The sequence below is a fragment of the Branchiostoma floridae genome, chromosome 17 (genome assembly GCF_000003815.2).
Source record: "Branchiostoma floridae strain S238N-H82 chromosome 17, Bfl_VNyyK, whole genome shotgun sequence".
NCBI lineage: Eukaryota > Metazoa > Chordata > Leptocardii > Amphioxiformes > Branchiostomatidae > Branchiostoma > Branchiostoma floridae.
In genome coordinates, this window is record NC_049995.1 from 16,022,343 (window position 1) to 16,033,902 (window position 11,560).

Here is an 11,560-nt window from a genome sequence, read left to right on the forward strand (position 1 = left end):
GTTAGCTTACGCCACTGCCATAAATGTGTATAATATTATGAATATTCATGTCTGTACTGTCGGGTTTCGTAGCGCACCGTTGGAGCCTGGGCAAGCCGTAACTACGTTAATGGCCTTCGGCTCATGCCGCTAGCAGCGTGACTGATCTTTTATCATACCTGACGGCAGTTTTCGTGCTGCCCGTTTGATCTGGTAATAAGGTTCGTTTTGTTGCAGCGGCGGTTTGATTTGGAGATTCTCTGTTCCACACAGAACGTTATTATATCAAATGTCAAACCTGTATTTCGTCCATCTTTTGCTTTTATCTGCACCCCAAGACTTGGGATTGGAAACGGTTTCAAGCAACACTGATTCTCCTTTATCCGTTGTTTTAAAACAGGATATTTCTGGATATAAAGTCGACTTACCGACGTTGGTTTTAATATTTCCAAAATGTAAAAAAGATATTTGAAAGATTGCAATTTGAAACTAACGACCCTTGACTTCATATCAGATTTTGAAAACAACGGATATAGGTTACCGTTCGGATAAAGGTGAACTAACGTTAATGCTTAATGTCGCACCGTTGGAGCCTGTGCGAGTCGTAACTACCGCCAGTTGTTTCCGTCTCATGCCGCTAGCAACGCGACAGATCTTTATATTATATCCGCCGGCAGTTTTCTTGTTGTCCTTTTCATCTGGTAATAAGGTTCGTTTTGCTGCAGCAGTGACTTAATTTGGAGATTCTCTGTTCCACAAAGAAAGTCATTAACGTTATATCAAATATCGAATTTGTTATTTGTCCATCCTTCTTTCATTTTCACGTATGATGATGTTATCCCGTCCAAAATTCTTTCGAGTCAAGACTTGTAACTGGAAACGGTTTCAAGTAACGCTAGTCCTCCTTTATCCGGTGGGTAACCTATATGCGTTGTTTTAAAACAGGATATTTAGGGATATCAAGTCGACGTACAGAGGCTGGTTTTAATATTTCCAAAATGTAAAAAAGATATTTGAAAGATTGTAATTTGAAACTAACGACCCTTGACTTGATATCCTTAAAAACAGATTTAAAAAAAACGGATATAGGTTACCCTTCGGATAAAGGTGAACTAACGTTAATGCTTAATGTCGCACCGTTGGAGACTGTGCGAGTCGTAACTACCGTCAGTTATGTCCGGATCATGCCGCGAGCAACGTGACAGATCTTTATATTATATCCGCCGGCAGTTTTCTTGTCTGTTTGATCTGGTAATAAGGTTCGTTTTGTTGCAGCGGCGACTAAATTTGGAAATCCTCTGTTCCACAAAGAAAGTCATTATATCAAACATCAAAGCTGTTTTTCGACCATCTTTTACTTTCATCTTTATGACTTGTGATATAGTTATCACGCGTACAAAATCTATTTACTCAAGACTGTGTTTAAAAATGCATTTAAAGTAGCGTCAAGAAAGTTTTAGGCGACAGACAAAACGATTCTGTCAAGTTGTGCAAAACATTCATTCATTCAATCAAAGTCACTATTTGTAGGCTATAGATGAGCCTTTACAATTCAGGTATATTAGTACCTAGTGGTGCGTACCTAAACTTATATTCAGGTTCAGGTCAGGATTCAGGTCCAGCAGTTCAGTTCAGGTTCAAGTCCGGACCTGAATCCATCATTACATATTGTGTGCGCTAGAAAATTTTCTTTTTTGAGGAGGAAGGGGGATGGTGCATATAAAATTGCATGTTAGCATGGATTGAAATGCAATGTTAAGAATACATGCAAATTATATACAGCCGGTGTAAACACAAAAGGTCAGTAATAAATACGAAATGTTTTTTGTCTTTTTCCAGTGCAAATTTCACTGTCTATGGAAAGTTTTAGATGGTTAAGAAGAAAAAAGGGAATATAAGTGACAGATAGCTTTTTGCAAGTCCGGACTTGACTCCTGACATTTAGGTGCTTTTTTTGACAATTCCAGGTCCGGGTTTTAGGTACGCACCACTACTAGTACCCTAAAGGTGGGGTCACACATGCGTATATATATTCAAGTCCGTTTGAGGTGCGTATGACGCTCTTAATCTCTACCAGGCTCCACAGGGCGCGGGAAAAATAGTACAAATTGGACAAACATAGATACATAACAGGCCAGGTGAGTTAGCTGACCGAGAAGTATGGTTAGCGAACCAGCTAACTCGTCTGACATGTTGCCTGTTTACGTTTGTCCAATTTCTATTATTTTTCCAACGACCTGTGGAGTCTGATGGAGGTAAATACTCCCATGCGCGCCTCATACGGACATATATATAGACGCAGGTGTGACCCCACCTTAACATTTCAGCCAGGCATTTGTAAAATACAGACAGTATGGCTTTTCATCTTGCTTCACGACAGTAGATTTGGTTTGAAGTGTCTTTCATGTCGATTGTGAATATTCTGCTTAATGTTCTGTAATTTGGAACCTAATTGGAAAAATGAGGCCCTTTGAGACTTGATGCGTTTTGTCACCATCATCATTAGATGGTGAAAGTGGGGCATACGTCATAGCCTCCATATAGCAGGCTCTCTAGGGCCTTTTTTGGCTCATAATACACTTTTGCTAGCCATTTCATTTTGTACTGGGTCGCTGATTGCTGGCCTTTTTTGACAGGGCCGACAGTTTGAATAGGCCAGCAACCAGCGACCCAGTACAAAAAGAAACGGCCAGCAAAGGTGTATTATGAGGCAAAAAAGGCCCTAGAGAGCCTGCTATGGAGGCTACGTACGGCAGCGATTTACCCATAATCATATATGCGCGAATGTTGCAAAACAAGCCGCATGGCTTCATGTCTGATGGAGAAAGGGCGGGAAACGGTAGCAATTTTCACTAACATTACCATCGAATGTTACAAACAAGACGTTAGGCTCCACTTCGTCACATGGCCTCTTTGTTTTTGTTTACTGAATTCTATTAAAACAAACAACACACAATGAAAACATCAAAACAAATATAGAATACAAGAAATGCAACAAAGGTACACATTCTATCCAAAGGCAAATGATAGGTACTACAGCAATAAAAACATAACAGGTTGAAACATGACATGAACCAAAGCGTAAATAAAAGTACCAAAACTAGATTAAGTACAAAAATACAGGGTCCGTTTTTAGACGATTTTTTTCGGGACATTTGACATTGCATTCATACTGCGATACGATAGAAGCAAGATGGTAGAAGTAATATGGAGAAAAAAGAAGTATAGATTTCACCTACGGAAGTTCATCAAAAAATGTACAAGTCGTAAACTTTCTCATGGCATTTCGACCAACGGACAACCGGCATTTGTTTCCCTATGGGTTCTGAAATCATATGCTGAATTCTAAATGGACCTGCCACTCTACATTGAAAAACAAACAAACAGGCAAACAAACCGGAAACAAAGACTGCCAAAACACAGTCCATATAAACATAACATCTTTTACATAGGGATTGGAAAGTCGTTGTTTATTCATTATTAATATACGTGGGTCATGCAGTGCTGTCTCCAGCTTGAAATTTATTTCCGTCCCAAATTTTGTGTGGGGGGGTGGGGGAGGGCCGAAGGCCCGACGCGAGCGCCGCAGGCGCTCGCCAAACTAGGGGGGTCCGGGGGCATGGTCCCCCGGGAAAATTTTAAAATTCAAACCCTCTAAGACGCTATTTCACGTATTTTCAGAGGCAAAATTTCATTCCGCAAAGTAGGACTACCGACACCCCACGATCTCGAAACAAAAGGCTTTGTTCCGACTGCCCGCCCCTTGGTCGGGCATTTAACTGACGAAATATTTTGTTCGTTAAGCAGTGTAACGTTTACACTCTGAAATTTACCATGATACTTGTTCGTCGTCATTTTCACGTATTTGTTGATAATGTGTGTGTGGATAGTTCGGGGACTGGATAACGCCGCGGGTGTTGGCATTATTGGCCGAGGGACATTGACGCATTTCAGCTCGTAAGATCGTATTAAAAGGAAGTTTACATCACCTATTTTGTCTGGTACTGGTTGCTCATGATCAATTAACTTTCTATACCATATTTTGCTTAATAACTCTTCATTTTGCTGGTGTCGTGCTTCTGTTTCTTTAACCACCAAGAAATGAGCATTTCTCGATAAAGTTGACACCTTTCTGCTCATCGTCCAGTACCGTCCAAAGGGTACAGATTTGCAAAAGATCGGAGAAAAATTGCCAACAGCGGTCATGTTCACAGCGCTGGGTAAGAATACTGCGATAAGAAAACAGTCTCCCGATAGTTATTTTCTGATATAAAATAAATGTCAATCCGAATTCCAAAACTCAACCCAAACTACGCAGAACAAAAAATGTTTTCACGGCTAAACTTTCCGTAAGGGGCAACCTATGCGGGGGCATGTGATGGGGTCGGCAGTCAACCGTCAAAACATGCGGGCTCACTGTAAAAATAGTCTCCTACTTACATTTTTCGGCGGGCTACTTCCGTATGATTTTAGTGGAAGGTCGGCAAAAAAAGTATACAAGTTCGATTCCCGACATTTCCCCGTGAAAACAGCGTTAAATGCAGCCGAAAATTATGTATGTAAGCTGTAATAGCAGCGAGTTGGAAAATGCGGCTGGACGTGTTGTTACCATGGTAGCAGCTTCGGCGGCAGCCTTTTGAAGTAGCGCCTGCGACAGGGCGTGCGTCATTATTCTATAAATCCAATCAACTTCCCACCAATCACAGCCAGCAGCGGCGCGGACAAAGCGGTAACACCATGTCAATCACGAAGAAGCGCGGGACTTTACGAACACGGCGCTGCGGACTCGCTCCCAAATCCAAGCAGAAAAGTGCTTTTGAAGATACATTTCGCAAGAATCGACCGTGGCTTTGTCACATCGTAGATGCAGACGGCGAGAATATAGTTTTTGCCGTCTGTTTATAGTTTACACCAGGGGAAAAACCTCTTTTGTTGACGGTTGTAGAACTATGGAGATCGCCAGTACAGTGTACGGTTTACTGAGGTCTCCGACACACACACGACAGCCGAGTAAAGAAATATAATTTCTGATCCACCGTGTTAGGTTCATAATGAATTACAGTTTCCCGTTAATGTTGATTTTAAATCGTATAAGGGCCGGGTGATTCCGTCAACCCGATCGGTATTGCGAAATAAAACAGTGGCTAGGTAAGATAACGCCGCAGCTTCGCCTTCTTTTGCAACACGCGAATAGCACGTTTTGCCGATCTCTAATCTTCACACATGTCCATATATCGGGGCCGCGTTTATCTCGCGGCTTGGAAAGTGGAGGCGTGGTGAAGGAAAAGGCAAAAATCGATTAAATTCTAAGTCGGACGCCTATTTTAGTTATTCAATCGTTCGCATGCATCATTTTAGTTATTGAACCTGCCTTTTTAAGCTTACAAAACTGCATTTTCATGTCATGAAATTAAGATTTTTTTTGGACGGAATGGGTGAAAATTTTTTCCGTCCCGACGAGTAAATTTCCGTCCAGGGACGGAAGGACGGGTCCTGGAGACAGCCCTGGGGTCATGTATCATGTGCGACTCCGTGGCGCAACGGTAGCGCGTCTGACTCCAGATCAGAAGGTTGCGTGTTCGAATCACGTCGGGGTCACATAGATATTTTTTTATCATTTTTTCATACTTTTTGTCTAGCCATTTTGTCTCTCTTTAAGTATTGTGATTGAAAAGAAAAATATTCTAATAATTTTCCATTCTTATAAATTCTTCGAAATGCCGTAATTGGGATACCGTAAAAGGGAAAATGCCCGCGGTGGTATTTTGTTCGCGGTTTTCACGGTTACATTTTCTCCGCGAACAAAAACACTGCACAAGATTTCATTTTTTCATGTGTCCGCTACTTCTTTGTTTCAACTGCGAACTTATCACAATGTCAACAATCCATTTTCTTCCCAGTGCGACATGAAATTTTCATTTCTCTTTTTACAGTATATCAATGTAAGATGATTCTCTGTTAGGGCTGGGTACCGGTACAGAAAATTCAGGTCCAGGTCCGGTTCAGGTCCAGAGGATCAGGTCCAGGTTCGGACCTGAACCAGGACCTGTTTCAGTATGACTCATGCCAATGGTCCATTTCACTACATAGAAATTTGTTTGGTGGAGTATTAGACTTACACTGGCGTCTTAAAATCCTAAAACGCTAACTGCACCTGTACGATTGACTGTAAAACTTGGTAGAAATGACTATAAACTCTACTCTACTTCACTCTTGTTATTTTCTTCCACCTGCAAGCGCCAAAACGTGTGAATGCCTGATGAAATAATATGTTAATTTTCTAACCGGTCCAACATCCGGTCCACCTAATTTTTTCAGGTCCGGTTTTTCTGGACCGGTCCAATAAGAAAAATCGGTTTTGTACCGGTACGCTGTACCGATACCCAGCCCTATTCTCTGTTATGTAGCAGTAACGAGCGAGGTCTTACTATGAAAATTTTACATTATTTTGTAGTTTGAATAGCAAAATATCGATGCAAAAATGTCAAATCTTGAAAGACAGCAAAAATGAATGGTTTTATGATTAATTTAATTTAGAGCCTCCTCTTTGCATGGTTTGGAAATGCGCTACATTGCAATCCATTGAAAATTTTCGTAACTCGTTCATATATCTATATCATTCCGTTTTCTTCGCGTTTGATACCACCTTTAGCTGGCCAAATCTCACTTCTTTAAATACGTATACCAACAGCAGTTGTACAAATGTAATTTGCTTTCCGAATGTACATGCACTTCCACTGTTACCAGTAACTGCCATTTTGAAGTGCTCTGTAACCAGTCGAGTACCTCTTACAACCAGAAATGATCCCAGCCAAATACTCCGCTCCGACCACAGAAACTAAGTACCCATGACGAGAACACTTCACATGCGGATCTAACAGCACAAGTGTACTTAGTGGTGGCAACAACAGCTGCCTATTTAAAACGCGAAGTCCCGACAACGCCAGACTTAGTTGCCACATGTTCGGGCCACCGTTTCTTTCTCCACTTCTCCGGACCTCATGCCGTTAATTTCTCACAATGTAGAACGGAGCTTCGCGTTTAGTTGTACAGTGTAGAGTAGACGTAGAGGAGCTTTAGGGTCATATTTTGAGGGAAGCAATGTTATAAGTTGGAGTTCTTTTATTAGCTCACGACAATGTGCTTCCTATGATGAACAAGGGTAGACAAGAGTACGGACATGCGCTGCTGTTGCTGACGTTGTTTTGCTGTGGATTCTGCTTTGGTAAGTCTTAGCTTGTTTTCATTTGCCATCACTACAATGTTTGTTATTCTCAAGGAACAGTAATTTTAAAGCCATCGGCAAGATTTTGAAAACGGTCTGGGTCATTGAGAAAAAGACAGTGGATTCTACGTGAAACGATTAAACGTTTCTAACACTATGTTGCTTGAGTAATTGTTGCTTTACGTATCTTATTATCAGGATGTCTAACTTACATCGACGCACTTGTTATTCTATGATTGGATTCTAATATAGGAGAGAAATACAATGGCGTTGAACAAATAATATATATATAGCAGTATGTATATATATATATATATATATATATATATATATATATATAGATAGATAGATAGATAGATAGATAGATAGATAGATAGATAGAGATATATATAGATATAGATATATAGGAGCTATGCGAACAAACCATCAAGAAATCTTTCATTTTGTGTCTATTTAAATTATGACTGATACATACAGAGATTTTAACTTAAAACTACAATTATCATAACTAGCGCTATTGTGGTCGTTAATGATTTCGTTGGTATGAAAGATAATTGAAAAAAAAAGAAATTTATTGAAAGAAACAACTAAAAAAACATTATGTGACCCCGACGTGATTCGAACACGCAACCTTCTGATCTGGAGTCAGACGCGCTACCGTTGCGCCACGGAGTCGCACCTGCTGAACTAAGGCAATGTAGTTGTCTCGATGATAAAGACAATATTTTTGGCGTCGTCCTTGAATATGGCTTTTTGTATAGACCATTCTACAAGCTGCATTGGTATAAAGACTCTTTCTTTATTCTTGGTTACGAATTTAGCATTTGACTTTATCAACTATCCTTTGAAGCAACAAGTTAATGCCAGCTATGAGGAGAATATACTAGAATACAATTCTAACGCTTCACCCCTTTGGTGTTGATAGAAAAGTCTATGTCCCTTGGTAACGGTCGACCAAAAAAAACCTACTCGAATACTATGTGTTATCACATTCCATTCAAAGTTTCTTAGGATATGTCGACCTAAAATATATGAAAATACATACACACACACACACACACATAGACAGACACACAGACAAACAAGCACACATGCGCGCGCGCACACACACACACACACACACACATATATATACACACTCACTCACTCACACACACAAACAAACACACACATACGCACAAACACACCTCACATCAATACCTCAATTTTAATAAATGTTCAAAAGGCCAGGGTTTTGCTGTGGTCTGCCGGTTAACCCAAAACACAACATGTTTTCCGCAGGCCTGAGGAGGCTACACTGGTGACTAATCGGATAAGCGTCCGTCAGTAACATTAAGTAACGATATCACAACGCCTGGATTTGTTACCAAGATACCCACAAAGCTAACAGGTACAATTACAGATTCAACTCTGACTCTACCTTCGGGGCAAAACTGTCTGTACGTACCAAAATAAATACTACATGTATATATATATATTTCAAACTAAACAGCAAAACTTCAAAATAATTTCTAAAATCTGATTTTCAATTTTTAATCACTATCCCATTTTTATAGAAACACGATATTGTAGTCAATAAGAAACAAGGGCTAACGAACTTACTACAAATACAAGCTTCTGTACAAGAGCAGTAGACTTGTCTTTTATCTATTTATTTATTTATTACAAAGTCTTGACTTTGTTATGTTTTGTGTTTCCTATTGGGCTATCTAAAATGTGTATTTACTTTACATAACACTGATAACTGTTATTAGTTTTTGACGACGCCTCAGGGGAGTCGTCAAGTGGTATATATTGCATTAAGTCTGCAAAAATTCTAGGAATTGCACAGGCATTTCCACAGGAATGCAGTATGCTGGGTATGCAAGCCCCCCCCCCCCCCCCCAATCTGTTCCAGATGTATCTCTGGTATGCAATGGTGGAATTTAGGTCACACTTGCTCCCTGGAGGAATTTGTCCTTTGAAACTAGACAGGGAACTCTGCAGTCTGCACAATGGATCACGTTGTCTTGGTTGTTATGTTATGTTATGAAGGATACATTTTCTTTTCTAGAGCTTGTTCAAGCCATAGGCCACAGGCAGACAGGAAATACTTCTGTAGTGCTCAGCTGTAGGTTTAGGTCACTGGCAGACCATTGTGCTGTACCGGGGATAGTACATTTCTGCTGGCTGTAGGTTTATGTTACAGGTGGGCTAGTATATTGTGCCAGGGATAGTGCGACAGGGAAGTTCCAGTCTATTTCTGATTTGAGCTGTATTGCTGTACCCTCAATCGTCGTCATGGCAATAATACATTTTTATTGCCAGTCTTGTTGTGTATATATTCGGTGAACTAAAGATTCTTCGGTCATGACGAATTAAAAACAGCAGATCCCACCTGAAACATCTGACCGTTTCAACAGTAACGTTAACGTTTCTTGTGTAACGTTAGTTCACCTTTATCCGCGGGGTAACCTATATCCGCTGGTTTCAGATTAGAATATTTTCAAAATTGCAGTTTGAAACCACCGTCCGTTTACTTGATATCCCCCAATACTCTATTTTTTAAAACAACGAATATATTATAGGTCAAACCGAGGATAAATGCGAACTAGTGTTAACTGTTACCTTGTGTATTACTGGGCATATTTTAGACTTTGTCTCTTACACGTGGCTAGTAGTCTAGTTTCAGGATGCAGACAATATTATTGCAGCGATTGTAGACTACAAGAGTACTTACACAGTCGCTACACCAGCCAGTTTAAGGCCAGGTAGATATATTCTGTTTCGGTACTTCGGCCTTTAGAAATCACCGAAGCAAGCTCTATATCCGTTTTGCAGCTATATGACCTGCACACTTAGTAAGCACTTGAAGTATGTAGCTGTGTGTAGGGCGGTATTGTATTACACGTTGAGGGTAACTGCTGCCACTACCATTGCGTTGTTTAACATTAATACTAAGTAAATTTGTCAGATTTAGAATAATTTCAAAGTTACAGTAAATCGGAAAGTAATGTATTGTAAAGACTTTTGGTATTAATCAGTTTATTTTTTTGATTTCTTGTTTATTCTTATTTCAACTCCCTTAAATAGTATAACAATAGCATAGTAAGAGTCCGAATCCCCACTACATGTATTTTGCTTTTTGCGGACATTTCCCAAATCGTAAGAAGATGAGACTGCTAGCGCTGTAGTAAGAAAAAAAAGATATACATTCATTACCAAACAAAATCATCTATTGAAATAAAAATGCCAATACTATATAACTATATCCCACTTCTTTCCGGCAAAGCATTTGGTAGAATAAAAAAACGGAGCAAAAACATATTTTCCTTACGTGCAGGTTTGTTTGTTTGTTTTAACCTTTGTTTATTCATGAGAAGCTCAAATTGACCTGCAGGCCGCTTTTCATTGAGTTCATGAAGGATGAAAAACGAGAATTCCTACCTACGCACCTACCCTATTTCTTTCCAGGACGCCTGTACACGGAAGCACACACTGTTTTCGCAAAGCCTAGTAACATGAAAACGAAACTATGTTCCTACGCCTCCAGGCAATGAGCTCATGTCAGACAGGTAATGATATCCATATTCACATATCACCGTAGCAACAAGCAACAAACAAAACAGTGGCCGCAGGTGCACTCATGTAGCAATTTCAACGCCGCGCACAGTTCAAAGATGATGTCCCGGCAACGGGTTAGCTTGTGGCAATTTGATGGTGTTGATGCGTCATGTGTTTGCTACAAAAGGAGGATCAAATGTCAGCATGGATGTGGTTAGATTTGAAAAGGACTTGCAGTCGTGAATCTGGTGTTATTCTAAGGTTTTCGCATGTATTTTCGCTAAGATGCTTTACATTAAATGTTGCGTAATATATATCTTGTAGTGAAATAAAGGATATGCTTTGTATACCACACAACATAAGTTACCAAAGAAACAGGATAGATTGTGCAGTTTGTGCTTGAGTAACCTAACAATGTACTAGTACCTATGAAACCATACATCACTATATGTAATCATAAATCAACAAATGGTGTGTCGAGTTGTCGTGTGGCTTACGAACACGTACGGGATCAAGAGTTGATGGGTTCGATTCCTGGCGTTATAATTCTTAGCTAGATGCTGTATCCAAGGAATATGCACTTTACACGACTTCCCTCACTCCACCCTGGTGTAAAAATGGGTAGCTGACTTCGGTTGGGGATATGCGATGGGAGTGCTCCACCTTCCAATGCCTTAGACACAGTGGATACTTTAGACACCCACTACCCTTATCACCTCAAAATGGCTATGGGTCTACTTTGCCATAGGTAAAGGTATTGGACCCAAATTGTCTTCAACTTGACATTGCCTTACTTTGCTTCTTATTGGACAT

At 40.1% G+C, this 11,560-nt stretch overlaps 2 non-coding genes across 2 annotated transcripts; one reads left to right on the plus strand and one right to left on the minus strand.

The window, feature by feature from the left end:
* Nucleotides 1–5,505: 5,505 nt before the first annotated feature.
* Trnaw-cca lies at nucleotides 5,506–5,577 on the plus strand. Its single transcript has one exon. It is a non-coding gene; the product is annotated as a tRNA-Trp (tRNA).
* Nucleotides 5,578–7,807: 2,230 nt separating this feature from the next.
* Trnaw-cca lies at nucleotides 7,808–7,879 on the minus strand. Its single transcript has one exon. It is a non-coding gene; the product is annotated as a tRNA-Trp (tRNA).
* Between the last annotated feature and the right edge of the window lie 3,681 nt (nucleotides 7,880–11,560).